Source organism: Carya illinoinensis, chromosome 16, assembly GCF_018687715.1.
Source record: "Carya illinoinensis cultivar Pawnee chromosome 16, C.illinoinensisPawnee_v1, whole genome shotgun sequence".
In the NCBI taxonomy this organism is placed as follows: domain Eukaryota; kingdom Viridiplantae; phylum Streptophyta; class Magnoliopsida; order Fagales; family Juglandaceae; genus Carya; species Carya illinoinensis.
In genome coordinates, this window is record NC_056767.1 from 12,254,012 (window position 1) to 12,269,553 (window position 15,542).

At 34.6% G+C, this 15,542-nt stretch overlaps 2 long non-coding RNA genes and 1 pseudogene across 2 annotated transcripts; 1 reads left to right on the forward strand and 2 right to left on the reverse strand.

Moving 5' to 3' along the window:
• Positions 1 to 1,957: 1,957 nt before the first annotated feature.
• LOC122298539 lies at positions 1,958 to 5,973 on the reverse strand. The gene is made up of 2 exons (XR_006239440.1): positions 5,183 to 5,973; positions 1,958 to 2,119 (listed from the first exon to the last, which is right to left on the reverse strand). It is a non-coding gene; the product is annotated as an uncharacterized LOC122298539 (long non-coding RNA).
• A 3,801-nt stretch (positions 5,974 to 9,774) lies between these two features.
• Positions 9,775 to 11,478, forward strand: LOC122298653. Its single transcript, XR_006239494.1, has 2 exons — positions 9,775 to 9,939; positions 11,250 to 11,478. It is a non-coding gene; the product is annotated as an uncharacterized LOC122298653 (long non-coding RNA).
• A 956-nt stretch (positions 11,479 to 12,434) lies between these two features.
• On the reverse strand, positions 12,435 to 13,919 carry LOC122298821 (annotated as a pseudogene).
• Positions 13,920 to 15,542: the final 1,623 nt, after the last annotated feature.

Sequence of the window (15,542 nt, forward strand, 5' to 3'; positions counted from 1 at the left end):
AGAATTGGCTGACTTCATGTAGCCTGAATGGATGGAAATAAGGATGTAGCGTGGGCTAGGATACGTGAAAGTAGTGAAGAGTATATAGTTTAAGGTTGGGATGCATGGCTCTGTATGTCAGAATCATGCGTTGGATTGTCTAAATAGAAGAACGAGACAGAGATCTTAGTGTCTTAACCTAAGGTGAATCACAGAGGTTCACTTTAAGGAATAAGACTCCGAAAGTTTTAGCATAGTAAATAGTACGTAAGAGCCCAGGGATGGATAGAGAATGTTTCAAGCAAAGCATAGTTCTATTTTCTAAAATAGTTACTTATGCATTAGATAGATGATGACATAAAGTTATGTGTATGCATGTAGGTTGCCATCTGACACGCACATGAATGGACTGCATGATTTGAGTATGGCATGAAGTCCAGGTAAGTGTTACATTCATACTCTTCTAAAGTTTTCTCTATAAAAAAATGAAGAATAAGACGAAAGCTTTTCTGTAAAAAGGAAAATAAAACGTAAGTTTTCAAGTATAAGTACGTAGCGGCCTTCCTTAGCAGCCCCTTTTTATGCACCCAAATTATGTACGTGTATGCATGTGAATGGATGCTATACGTAGTACGTATTGTATGTATATTTATGAAAGGAAACGAAAAGAAGCTTTAAAGGACGTTATAACTGTTAAGGACTGTAAGGATTGATAAAGAGAGAAAACTATCTTTTCTAAAATAAAATAACTCTTTCTAAAACAGCTTTAATGGAAAAGAAAGAAAATCAGTTTCCTCTTAAAGAAACTTCTCTTAAAGCAACTTTTAGGAAAAATAAAGAAAATTATGCTTTAAACGATACGAATGAAAAGGAAAGGACTATAAAGAAATGAACGGATTGAATGTATGATGTATGAAAATACGTAATGGCCACATGGACTGGATTGGAAATGATATCAAAGAAATGGGCAGATTGCAATGTCGGGTAAGTAGTACTGGTAGTGCACCCAGTGCTGCACCCTGACTGAATGGATTCCCAACCCGCGGCCACGGGCGGAATCAGGTCCAAAAGACCGCTAACCCCAGCGCACGGGGCGTAACAGTGTGCAACGGCCACATGAAAGTGATAAGAATGAACGAATGCATGTTAAGAATGGATGCATGTATGTATGTATGAATGAATGGACCAAATGCATGAATGTACGTAAGTAAGAAAAGATGATTTAATGAACGTATGTATGCATGAATGTACGTAGAAATATAAATGCATGAAAAGATTCTTTAAGTAACGAAGGCAGCGATGCGTGGGGAACTGTTTTAAAGAAGAAATCATGTTTTAAATAAAAACCCCAACTCGGAACGTTTTCAAACGAAAAGAAAGACATATGCATGCTACGTAAGATATGTATGTATGGAATGATAACTGCATGACTGAAAAACTATGTTATTATATTATGACTGTATGAAGTAATGCTTACGAGTCATCGACTCATTTTAGTTTTTATGTGTGCCCTCCCAGGCATAAGATGAGCATGACAGGTCAGAACAGGCACAACCCAAGGGGAAGAGCACGAAGGCCTAGGCAAGATGTTTCACATTAAAAGTTTTAATTATGTAATGTAATGTTTTCCGCTGAAAGTTTTAATCAAGAAAAAAATGAGATTTTATTTATAACATGGAGTCTTTTGTATCCTAGTATGTATGGAAAAGAGATTGAAAAGGAATCGTAATTCCCGTCGGTTTTTATCAAAATCGATATGAAAAAGGACCCACCACAAGGACGGGCGTTACAGATAAACTCACCCCTAAAAACAACTTCACCACTAAAACTCACCACTCTTGGAGACTTATAAATATGCTATAGTTTAATGAACTAGATTCTATATGAGTAACGTATATTGGCTCCTAAAAATCCAGCAACAAGAAGATAGCATATGCAAGGTAAAAAATCCAACAAGAAAAAGATAGCAAATGCAAGGTCAAAAATCCAGCAAATAAAATAATTTGTACCTTAGTCCAAGATCATTCATGTTGCCATTAATGCACAATATTATGGCAACAAATCCAGCAATTGAAAAGGAGCAATAGATTACCATATCTTCAGTGTGTGCCTTTGCCAGGAGCATCAATAGCTGGTATGGCTATAAAGAAAAAAACACAATTTAAAATTATTGCATAAATCTATATTCAAACCTGATAAAGACAAAGGTAAACAATTATTAATGAAGATATTTAACAAAACAAGAAAAAAAAAAGTAATATAGCCGGTAACTAAAATATTATAGTCATTGACTTAGGGATGTAACTAGTCCGATTCGATCCGATTTTGAACAAAATTTATGACCGAACCGGTATACACTGATTTTACATTTTTCAAAATTGATTACTCACTGGTTACCCTCCTATAGTATTTCTATATCACTTATTCACTATAGTATCATATAGACTTATAGACTTATAATGATATGGTATTAGTATATCTACTAATACTACAATGATTTATATAGTTATTTATATATATATACTTAAAGTGAGTTACTAATACTAAAAGTTAGCATGCAACCCGAATAACCTAGATTGTGTTTGGGCCCGACCAGGCTCCCAGGACATCACGAATCGACCCGCACGACCAACATCGGGTCAACTTGTGCGAAAACACACTTCCAAGACGACAACGCATGCATTGCATCTCATTCCCTCCGATCACAAAAAAAGTATATCAGGAAAGCCAAAAAAAGAAAAAAAACAACTTCCAAAACTTACTAAACCTCCCACTCACAGGATGATTAAAGAGACACAAGGTGGTGCACCCCACAACATCTTACTAGCCGTGGTGGTGGCCCTTGTTTGTGGAGACGTCGCTCGTCAGTGACCAAGGTGAGGCCATCACCTCTGCCATCGCCTAGCTGTTGAGCCCTATGGGACTTCTAATCCTCCCCATCGTCCTCCTCCTCACCATCCAATTCGTCTCCTCCGAGCATGGCTCTTCCATCTCTAGCATGTTCACGACCAGTGCATAGCAACATATACGGTTGTGTGGATCTGTTTTTCAAAACTAGTTTGATCTCTATGCTTGAATCTACAACAATCATCATTCCTCTTTGTAACTTTCCATTGCCATCATCGTTCCCACGTTTTCCTTCCTTTTGCCCTCAACAACCCCACGCACCCCGAAGCGTCATCATTTCCATAGGCAAGAAAGAGAATGATTAAATGGAAAGATAAGAATAAAAAACATGGACCTATGTTTGAAAAAGACGAAGTAGCGGAAGACACCTAGCTTTCTTTGTTGGGGTTTCTTCTTGGTTTTGACTTTTGAGTGACATTTAGCAGGTTGATGAGGTTTAGCGGGTTAAACGTGTCAAACCCGAGCACGGACCATTTAAGTCTGATTTTTTTCATTTAGGGTCGGGTCCCACAGGCGGGCTGGGCCAGGCGGTTGCTTGCACAGCCCTACTAAAAGTATTAGTATTAGGAAAAATGTAATTAATATACTAATATACATTAGTATTCTAATGTCTACTAATTAATTAAAATGAAATGTGATTAATATACTAATATATATTTACTTATCAAAAAAAAAAATATACTAATATATATTAGTATTACTAAAGTATTATGTATTTTCTAAAAATTCAAAAGGAATATGTTTAGAATTTATTAGACCATAAAATGTTATTAATATATATATATTATGTTTAAAGCATATGATCAAGTAAATTTTCATGTTTTAGATTAAAGTTTTATGTTATTAATTATAATTTATATTGTTATATATAAAAATTATATATAATATAAAAAATATTATACATAATATTTAAAAAATAACTATAAATATATGTTATAGTGAACCGGTCCGGTCCTAAAAATCATGGAACCGGACCAGTTCCAACCTGTTTTGGCATTTTAGAAATGGTTCCGGACCACATCGGTTGGGTCCGGTCCGAACTGATTTTTCGGTTAAAATTTACACCCTTAGGCACTGTACTTATGAGGTAGGCATATTGTTTCTGTCATCTAGACAAACTAGTCACTCACAATCTTACCAAGTGCATCCTTTTAAATTTAAAGAGGATTCCATTGTCCTCTATTATTTAAAAAAAAAAAAGGAATCTTTCCATTTTATGATCTGACATAAGTAGCATCCATTTATTTGAGCAACTCCCTTATCTATTGGAAAATCTTTATACTTTTGTCAATCCATTTTGCATCATATTGACTGAAACCATTTACAAACCAGCCTATAATGCAATCCCTTTCATTATATGATAACAAACAGCAAAAACATTCAAGAATTACGGCTGACACCCCTGGTTAATGTTGATTCCTTTTGAAGTTATTTTATTTGATTCTGTCGAGGAATTGATTAGGACAAATGAAAGCTGTTGCCTAGGCTCTCTCTATGGGCTTCAACTTCAAGGAAGATGTAACTCGTATTTCATTGCTGGTTGAGTAAATATTCTTGAGATGAAGGTGACTGAGATTTGTAAGTTTGGTCATCATGTTACCACAAAATGTTGATGGAAAGGAGTTGTTATTTATTCTGTGTCATAGCAATGTTCATCCTCCAACTCAGAAGGGACTAGAATATATTCAGATGGATGGAAAACTGGTAGAGAAGATCCATCAAGTTTGTAACTTTTTTCTACCAATATGAACATTGCTAGCCTTCTAAATTATTATCTAATCTACATTCAGTGAAGTTCTTTGTGGAGAATCTTTTTAGAAGAGCTGTTATATCCATGACAATGGCTGGTGTTAGTCAAAATTAGAATGAAACCAAGGGTTTAAAATATCTGTACCATATGATTTAGAACTGTAAAGAACATTTTCAAACAAAGATAAATTTTAAAATATATCTTTACCCTGTTCATGCAAATCCCTTGAAACAGAGCCACATATTTATCAAATTATATATCAAACAGAGCCATATATATATATATATATATCAAACGAGCCACATATATATCAACCAGAGCCGCATCCCATGAAACAGAGCCACATATATATCAAATTATATATCAAACAGAGCCATATTCCGATACAATGCTCATGAAAATCCCAAGAAAGATTATATATATCAAACTATCAATGGACTAAACTTCTTTAAATAAATAGAATTAAACTAAAATTATCAAAATATCCAATTATCAACTGTTAATGGTAGTGGCTGCGAATAAATATGACAACATATATTTGGTTACCTTGAAGGACCGCGTCTGAGGAGCCGTGATGGCTGCGAATACAATGCGGCGTTTAATGGTAGTCGTAGGGGCGGCGGTGCGATGGATGCAGACAGTGGTGGTGGTGGGTTTTCTGAGTGGGGTCATTTTCAATTTATAGATGATTTTGAAATGGAAAAAGGAAAATAGGGCGACTGTTTTTGATAATGAAAACCTAGAAAGGCAAGATTCCCCAAAGATAAGGTTAGAGGCGTGGGAATCTCTACCCACTGCAGTTGAAAAATGGTGCAGAGGGGAAAAAAAATTTTGCGGAGGGGAAGAAAATAAAAAATGGTCAGAGGGGTACGGTTACCTTTATGGTGCTCCACCGTCCCCGACGAAAACCAACGCCGTCTCGGTGCATCACCTGCTGGCCGAAGTGTTGCAGCGAGTACAACACAGCCACGATGAAAGCACAGGGGTGGTTTATTGCGGTGGGGATGGCGTTGGTTTCGCCGGGGGAAGCGGTGAATTTCGGCAGAGGGGAAGGGGCGTGAACTGAAGACAGATATGTTCGAAATGAGATGGGAAAAAGAAAAGTAAAGGAGGACGACGGGTCAGTGAAGAATGCATTCATTTCTTCACGGTCCATTGTCAGACATTATTAAAACTGTTGAAAACTTCAGAGATAAAACACGGATGAGTTTCGGCGTTTGGAATCTTTGGATTGATAAATATTCCATCCGTACAGGTATGGCTAACCAAACTGGGCTACAATGCATTCATTTCTGATGAACAATTTCAACTTGAACACGCATATAGTGTGCAGTTGAAATATATGCGTGTTCAAGTTGAAATTAGGTGCAGTTGCTCATATACTCATATATATTTGAAATCAGTCATGTGCCACGAGTGAAAGCAACAGATTTTTGTGAAATTTCTAAAATCTTTTTTTTTTTTTTTTTTTGAAATAAACTTGCTAGTTTATTGATCTTCAAATAGAATTACATCATCTCACTGAGAACAGTGGATAAGATACAGTTAGGAATTTCTTCCAACTCACATAGATCCTCATACAACACGAGAGCATTTCTAGCTAAAGAACTGGCTGCTTTATTGGCCTCCTTGTTGACTAAGTTGGCCGACCATGATAGACATGAGTTGAGGATGGCTTTTGCTTCTTCAACAAGAAGTCCTCCTTGACTCCAATCAGTGGCTCCACTCCCTAAGAGGTTTAGTACTTTTTGAGTTTCTCCCTCCACTATCACTGCTGTGGTACCAATTTCTTTGCTGAAAGTTGTAGCTATCAATAGAGCATATGATTCAGCAGTAAATTGGTCAGATGTCAATTGTCTTGTAGCTTGCAGAGATCCGATCACCTGGCCATTTGAGTCTCTTATAATAGCTCCAATTCCCACTTTTGCTGCTCCTTTATCAGTGGCTGTACCCCAGTTAAGCTTATAGAAATTCTCTGGTGACTTCTTCCATAAACTGAGTGTTTGATCTGAGTTGTGGACAAGGTTGATCTGTGGCTTACCCGTGGCTTCCTTAAAGTCCTTCATTTCCTTTTTAGCCGCTTGAATTATTAGCCCAGGAGGAGAGTAGGAGTTTTCATGGAGCAAATTGTTTCTTCTGAACCAGATTAATCTAACTATGAGAGCTGCTTCTGCTAGTTCCTCTTTGTTTAATATCTCTATCATTTGTTTCCAAACCTCACTGAAAGAGATTCTATTTCCTGCCATTTTCTGAACTTTGATACATCCCTGTCCCCACACATCCTTGGCTGCTTCACAGTTCCATAGCACGTGAATCCCTGTTTCAGATTTCTGCTTGCATACTGGGCACTCCATTCTCTCTACTACCTTCCTCTTAAATGGATAGAAAATAATAAATTTAATTATTTATATTATATTTTTTTAGCATTCTCCTATAGATTAGGAAACCCAATATATAGATTAATATTAAATGGATAACATGTAGAGTCAGTTCAAACTCAAGACTTCAAGTGTCTGTGTTGCTATTTTTCTGAGTTTTGTATCATTTCATGGAACAGTTGTATCATATAAATTGTCATCCTTCAAATTAGAAGAAATTTGGCCAACAGAAGTGATAGAGTCATCGACAATTGGTCCCCGATTGAGTCCTAAAATATATATATTTTTTAACTTAGTAATTAAGAAAGTGTTTTTTAATAATATTATAAAAAAATTTTAAAAAATGTTTAAGAATACAAAAATTATAATGAAAAAAATAATAAATAAATAAATAAACTCTTTTGTTTTTCTCGAGACCTGTCTCGTGCTACTGCTCTATTTTGATCTTTGTAGATTTAACCATGTGCCTAAAAGGAGGAAGAGGATAGAGAAGGATAGGATTTTTATAAGAACTCATTGTTGCACAGTTCTATCGTGGAATCGGATCATCTTATCTTATTTCATCTCATCATTACAACTTTTTTTAAGTTTCAGACAAAATAAAATAAATAATTCATTTTTTAAAATTCCAATACAAAAATAATATTAAAATAATATATTCTAGTAATATTTTATTCAACTTTTAACTTTAATTTCAATTAATTTTTAAAAACAAACGATGCCTAACCTTTAAGGATGTAAAGTCTTATAGCTCCACTTTCTCTTTATTTGTGTTATTTTTCATCTCATCATTATCTGGGGTGGTCTTATCTTGTATTTAAGTTGTCTATAATTTCTGTAGAAACTTGCGGTACAAAGTTTAAAAACGGCATTAAGTGTACATTCCTCTTGCCCTATATGCTTTTTGTGAAAACTTTGATGGAATGAGTTCCTGTAATTTGCACTATTTCTTTCTCGTTCACGATTATAAAACTAACGGGCATCTCAATTAAACAAGAGACAGCTTGTTGTGAATACCTTACCTACCAGATGGCATGAACTCATTTTTCAGGTGCAGCAAGAACATGAACAAATTGGTCCTATCTCTTGCTCCCAAGTTGACAAAATTGCAGTCTCTCATATTGTGCCAAGATAAACCACAGCTTGAGGATCATGCCGTTCAAACTATTGCAAACTGCTGTCATGATCTGCAGGTTCTGGACCTCAGCAAAAGCTTCATGCTTAGTGACAGATCCCTGTATGCCCTGGCTCATGGTTGTCCTAATTTTTCCAAACTCAACATCAGTGGATGTTCAGCATTTAGTGACACTGCTCTTGCATATCTGGCTAGTTTTTGCCATAAGTTAAAGGTTTTAAATCTTTTGTGGATGTGTCAAAGCTGCATCTGACAGTGCATTGCAGGTATAAATGATTTTCTAAATTCTAATTGTTTCTTTCAACTCAAGTCATAAGAAGTGATATAATTTAATGATATTTCTTTGAAGATATGCAGGCTATTGGATGTTATTGCTGTCAATTGCAGTCTTTAAGCCTAGGGTGGTGTGATAATGTAAGTGACGTGGGAGTAATGAGTTTGGCATATGGATGCCCTGATCTCAGAACTCTTGATTTGTGTGGCTGTGTTCGCATAACAGGTATCTCATATAGAGCCATAAAAGAGTAGACAAAGGTTAGATTCTTTGGTTAGTTTAGAAACAGATAATAGGTTGAATGAAAATGTTGGAACACATAAGACATCATGTAAGAATAATGTGTTAGAAAGACAAATAGTACCAATATGTGTGGCTGGAACAATATGGCCATTAGGAAGATTAATGAAGGCAATAATTTGTTTAGGAGTAGAAGAATATAAGTGGGTTGAACAGATCATATGATATGTTGTACCAGGGTCGAGAATCCAAGAAAATTTGGATTTTTGAGAAGAAGAGACGAAATTACAAGAGATAAGAGGATGTGTTGTACCAGAAAATGAAGAAGTAACAATGTTTACAACTGCTGTTGAGATAGTATTCTGAGATGATAAAGAGGGTTGAGATCAAGAATTGGCAAGTGCTAGAAGTTTATTGAATTCTTCAGCAGTTAAAGAAACCCTTTGTTGCTCAATACTATTTTGAATATAGACATCTCCAGTTGAAATGGCAGCATGTGCAGAAGGCACAGATCATTTTCCTTTTGGTCTAGTCCATCCATGAGGGTACCCATGAAGTTGAAAACACTTGTCAACTATATGCCCATTGTATCCACAATGAGTACAATGCAAAGATGACTTCTTTGGCTTTTCTTTCAAAAACTTGGGTTGAACATTATAGAACTATAATGTAAAAATTATAAATAGTAAAATCTAATTTTTGACAGAAAAAGTTTTTGTATTATCCTTTGAAGAGGCAGTGGCCAAATTTTTTCCAAATGCATAGATTGTTTATAGAACTTTATTGAAAATAATGATTATAATTGCTTCTAAGAGTCTAAAGCATGTCTTGCAAAATTAAATTAGATCAAATCCTCTCTAAACCAATAATTTTCTAACAAAGATTAAGTCGGTTATAGTTGAAAGGGTGGTATAAAATTCTAATAAGTAATTTACTTTGCAAAAGTAGGGGTGTGCATCTGGGCCGGATTTTTTCCGGATCCGGTTTGAAATCCGGAATCCGGAATAATCCGAGCGGATTTCCGCCCGGACGGATAAAATAACCGGTTAGAAATTTAAAACCGGTTACGGATCCGGTTATATAACCGGATATCCATAACCCGGGTCCCGTGTATTAAGCAATACCTTATTTGATATTTCAGTTTCCCACAGCCGGACGAAAGCCTAGGTAAAACTAAAACCCGTAACTTGCCTCTCTTCTCCGTCTCTCTCTCTACCCCCGAAACCCTAACTTTTACTGGTAGCTGGATTCATCGTCGCCGGTGACTAGGCCGTCGGTACTTTCTCTCGATACTTCTCTCTCTCTCTCTCTCTCTCTCTCTCTCTCTCTCTCTCTCTCTCTCTCTCTCTCTCTCTCTCTCTCTCCCCCCCCCCCCCCCGAAAACTCTAGCATCTCTCGCTTTTTTAGATGTAGATATGGATAGATTAGATATGGATTTAACTTATCAAAAAAAAGATTAGATCTGGGTTTATGGTTTTGTTTGAGTTCATAGATTTGGTGTAGTTTTGAATCGGGTTCTGTGGTTTGGTTGGAGCATGTTTCGCTCTTTTGTGTATTTTTATCTTTTGGTGGTTGAATCTTGCATTCGCTTACTGATTAGTGAGATTTTGCATATTATGTTTTGTGGGGTTTTCATTGATTTCGTATTTTATGGGACTGTTTTGAAGATTTGTTATCCATTTTGATTTCGTATTTTCGAGTCCATAATACATTATTACACTGTTTTGTGCTAGAACAGGTTTGGGTTTTTAACTGGTTGATAGAAATCTCGGTGGCCATGTTTCCCTTTTAGATTGTTTTTCACAGATCTGGGTGTTTTTGGCTAGATCTGGGTTTTTTTTGTTTGTTCTGTACGTGTATGCAAGTGTCACCAATTTCTCTCAACTTTATAACATCATGTGGGTCAGATTTTACCCAATTTGCTCATTCAAATTCTATAGGTGTAATGTAATTATCCATGTGGGTCAGATTTACCCATGTTTCCCTTTTAGATTGTGTTTCACAGATTTGGGTTTTTTTGGCTAGAATGTAATTATAATCCGTTTTGATATAAAAAATATTTTTATGAGTTCTTCGAAGGAGCTTGATTTCTATTCTAGTGAAATGCATGGGTCGAGTTTGAAAAGTGTGGAATGCGTTGTCTTTTGTAGTTTTGATTTGAGTTTTATTTGGTGTGTTTCCTTGAACTGAATTGTTAAAAGCTTAAACCTGAGAATTTTGTCCTACATTATTGCATTAAGTTTTCAAAGAACCCTTACATCTTGCATGATCATGTATTTATGTCTCCGTAATTGTATCTTTGTTTATCAAACTATTGGTGAGGTTAGAGATAGGTTTTTGTAATAAGGTTCCCTAATTTATTGGAATTGATATTTATGTAATAATGACCCTTAAGATTTTGTTAATGGACATGTTAGCATGTATAGTCTTATCAATTTTAATTTCTTGATTGATCGATTGGGCAGTTAAAAATTCATCCGTATTATTGCCTTGAACCATTTGTCAGACTCTAGTCAACCTTTTGTAATTGATGCTGTTGTTTGATTGTAATTTTCATTTTTCTGTTGTAATTGATGCTATTGGCAGCTTATGGAGACTCAATCCAGAAAAAAAATTTCCCAAAATGATCATCACCGGATCAAGGTGAAAGAAATCAATTTTTCCACTCAATTCAAGATTCAAGATGTGAAGAGTAGTGACATTGTATTAGTTGTGATGTATTATTATTTATTTTGTTCTTTGTAAATTTATGTTTTGCATTGTGATGTAACAACAATATTATCTATTTTGCATTTTTATTTATTTTTTTCTTCAATTTATTTTTTTATAAAATTCTTTAAAAAGTGTTTAAATTATTTTTTAAAAAAAATCTGGGCAATTTAAATAAGATATTAGATTTTTTTTTTTTAAAAATGTTATAATTTCTTTTTAAAGTTATAATGATTTTTTTAGAAATTTTTTTTTTTTTTTTTTTTTTTTTTTTTTTTACAAAACCCAGATTCAATCCAGTTATAACCTGGATATCTGGGTTTTAAGCCAAAAAAACCAAAAAATCCGGATATCCAGGTCGAATCCGGTTATCTGCCCAGATTGAGTCCGGGTTTAATCCGGGCGGATAACCGCCTGGTTTTTGAAATACGGATCCGGATCTGGTTATGGCCGGATATCCGGATCCGGATCCGGATGAACACCCTTATGCAAAAGGATAGGAATTATTTTTAAATAAAAAGGTAATGTAAAATTTAAATTTAAAAAAATACTTATTTTTTTAATGAAAAAAGCATCGCTCAAAATTTCCGCATTAGGCCCTACAACATATTGAGCCAGCCCTGTTGTAATTATAATCCGGTCATGTATATGTAGATAGGCTGATAAACTTTGCACCAAATGTGTGTATATATATATGTAAGTACATACAATGTCATTGTTTTGTTGTTGATGAATTCAAAGAGTTTTTCCAAGAGTACAAACAGTGTCCATAAAATCACAATCACTTTATAGCTTACAATAGAAATATAGATATGTAACTTTTAATTAGCTAGTTAGCAAGTTTTTTCAAAGTACAAGCGAGAGGGTTCTGTTAGCCCAAAATGGTGGGATTAACATTAATACATTGGGATGTCGCAGGGCCATCGCTTCCTTGGCATGCAAGGTCTATGTCACTAATCTCCACATTATCACATGGTATTGCCTTGCTACAAAGAAGCTTGACGGCCTCCTTAGTTTGAGAGGTGCCTTATATGTTCTTGAAGGAAGCTAACCTCACTAATCTTAATCTAAGAGGGAATCTAGAAGCAAGAAACACAATAAAAATATTTACAATATGAGAAATATTTCTTCAACTTTGAACATGAAGATAATAAATTGAAACTAGTTCTGTATTATGTAATTACTTGTGCTTTGCATTGATTCCTTAGGAAATACACTTAATCTATGATGACGGGATTGTTGACATTTTTCATATAGATGTTCTCGAAATGCATATCGAAGGCAATGCCAGAAAGGGAAGCAGACTATGTTTTGATTCTTACGCCATTCATTATATTTCTTACAAAGAATTCCTATGCTGATCCCATGACCATGTCCACAGGCTACTTTCCGGATAAGTATATCTCGGTTGCCATCACCAAGAGAGATACAATCATCACTGGTTCCGATTTTGGAATCTATTATACGAATTCCAGTCGATCACGCCTATGTGGATTCCATCAGTGTTAGGGCTATTTGGTGCTCTAATATTTAAGTGCAATAGGGTAACACTTTTGCATGCAAAGACATGTAAGTAGAATTGTTTGCTATCCAATGACATTATGCCCCGTATAATTGAATTGATGATGAAGTCGAACCTTATGTTCCGTTCATTTTTCAAATATTATTAAGCTCCACAAAGAATGTAAATATTTTCCAGTGAAATGTGTAATAAGTATGTAAAAGTGACTTATATAGTAGAACTCTATTGTATATTGGGCAAAGATTAGTTAAAGATAGAAGCCATGAACTTACAATTGGTAAGGCACCGATGTATTTAGCCCAAACAGATTTTCCTTGGCCATCAAAAGTTCCATTGCCTGATAAAGTTAATTGGTCGACAAGTTCAAAACTAACCCAACTACCCCACTTGAAAAACTAAGGTCCCCTGGGGCTTGTAAGGTGCTTTAAGCTCAATTGGACTTTTGCATGGACCATTTAACTGTACTGGGCCGAACCTGTATGTCCCAGCTGGTACCACAACTTTACTTCGGCCCTGCGTTGCACACGCATCCTTCCAAGCATTTGTCAAAGCCTACATGCAGAATGTTTCATGAAAGTACGTTTAATTAGAACATGAAGAAATTACAAGAAAGAGTAGTGCTACATCCCCAGAGGGACGCAGCTCGAGAACCCATCGAGAAATGCAAAATAAAAATTTTTATTATTTTTTTTATGTTCATTTTTTTATATTCTTAAATATTTTTTTTAAATAAAAAATTCACAACATCACTAAAAAATACTTTCTTAATTACCAAGTAAAAAAATTAGAAAGCATTCAAGATACAAATTTGAAATCCAAAGTATTTTTGTATGAGAAAACACGTACGTTTTAGATCTAAAGTAACAAGTAGATTGGGATTCATGATTGCGTACCAAGGTGATATCTTCATTAACCTTTCCTCCGTACTTTTTCACAACATTAAAGGCAGTTGGTTTGGCATTGGCAGCCAATGTTATGAAAACAAAAAGTACCAATAGGGTTGCAATATTCAATTTCAAACCCATATACATTGGCTATGATTTGCTAGTAATGTATACATGTTACCCAGAGGACTAACACAAAAAGAGGGATAAATTGAGTTGTATTTAAGAATTAACAATTATAAATCAAATACACAATATAAAATATATAAACAAAATACTAAGCAGTAATAAATATAAAAAGTAAGGGTAAAAAAGAAGCAAACTCAGTATGTTAATGAGGTTCGGCTCCACTGCCTACGTCCTCGTCTCAACCTACCCCGTGAGGATCCCCAAATTCACTATTCTACCTCCTTCAGGTGGAGATAAAAACCTATTACACCTTTGAACAACACCGTTACAAAGGATCTGTGTAGAACACTCTTTACACTTGTAATCACCTTACACGTGGTAATTTAATTATTCCCTATATAGAACACTTTATACACACAAAAGGGTTATACACACCATTTTATTGATACAAGAGCTGATAGTAGATAGGTTATCAGAGAACACTCCTTAATGAGTGAAATAAGAACAATACAGGGCAAACTATATCTCTCTCAAAATGAATAAGGGTTAAGACTCAATGTGTAGAGAAGAGATAATGAAAGTTTTGAATGAATGTTGTATGCTTTTGGTGTTGTGAATTTGAAACTCTCAAATGATTTATTTATAAAGATATGAGACTTCATATTCAAATTTAAAAAGATTCACAAGTCAAAGATAAAATCATTCACTTTTCAAAAAATTCAAATAAAAGTTTCTTCTTTTTCATTTGTCAAAAACAACATCATTCACTTTTCAAAAATTTCAAATCTAATTTTTTTACTTTTTGCATATGACAAAAGGAGCACATTTTACTTTTCAAAATTTTCAAACAAAATCATCTACCTTTTGGATAAGTCAAAAAGAGTATCAATCACATTTGAAAATATTCAAATAAAGCATGTATATGTTTATTTTCAAACAAAATCATCTACCTTTTGTAGAAGTCAAAAAGAGCATCAATTACTTTTAAAAATATTCAAATAAAGCATGCACATTTGAAAAATGACAAGCAATCATCTTTCAAAAATTTCAAAATATTCATGAACATGTAGAAAATGTATTTTAATATTTTATGATAAAATATTAATTTTGAGCATTAATTCTAATTTCAAATTTTTAAGAGATTTATAACATTACTCTATGGCTTTAATATGAACTTGTTCCCTTTTTACTCATGCTTGGTTCATTGATGTGCTTGACTCCATTATGTAAACAACTTGAGTTTGAGACTCTTTTATTCTTTGAATTCATTTGTTATCATCAAAATCTATGTGTAGATATATAATTACACGAATATTTAAACCTTGAATTCAAAAATTTCCTCATTTTTGATGATGGCAAATACTTAATAGAACCTGAAGCCTGTATTACTACTTAAGCTCCCCCTAAGAATGTGTGTTAGTTTCTCAAACAAAAGTATAAATATATTTCCAAGCATATATAACAAGTTTAGCAATTCAAACAATGTTAATGTTCTAGTCTAAAACTTCTCCCCCTTTTGGCATCATTAAAAAGGATCTGCAGCAAGTAAATGGACTGAAGAAAACAGTGTGTTAGTAGAAATTGTAGATAGTTGAGAAATTGGAGTCGCCCGTGACCTGACAAGTGTGGCTAGAG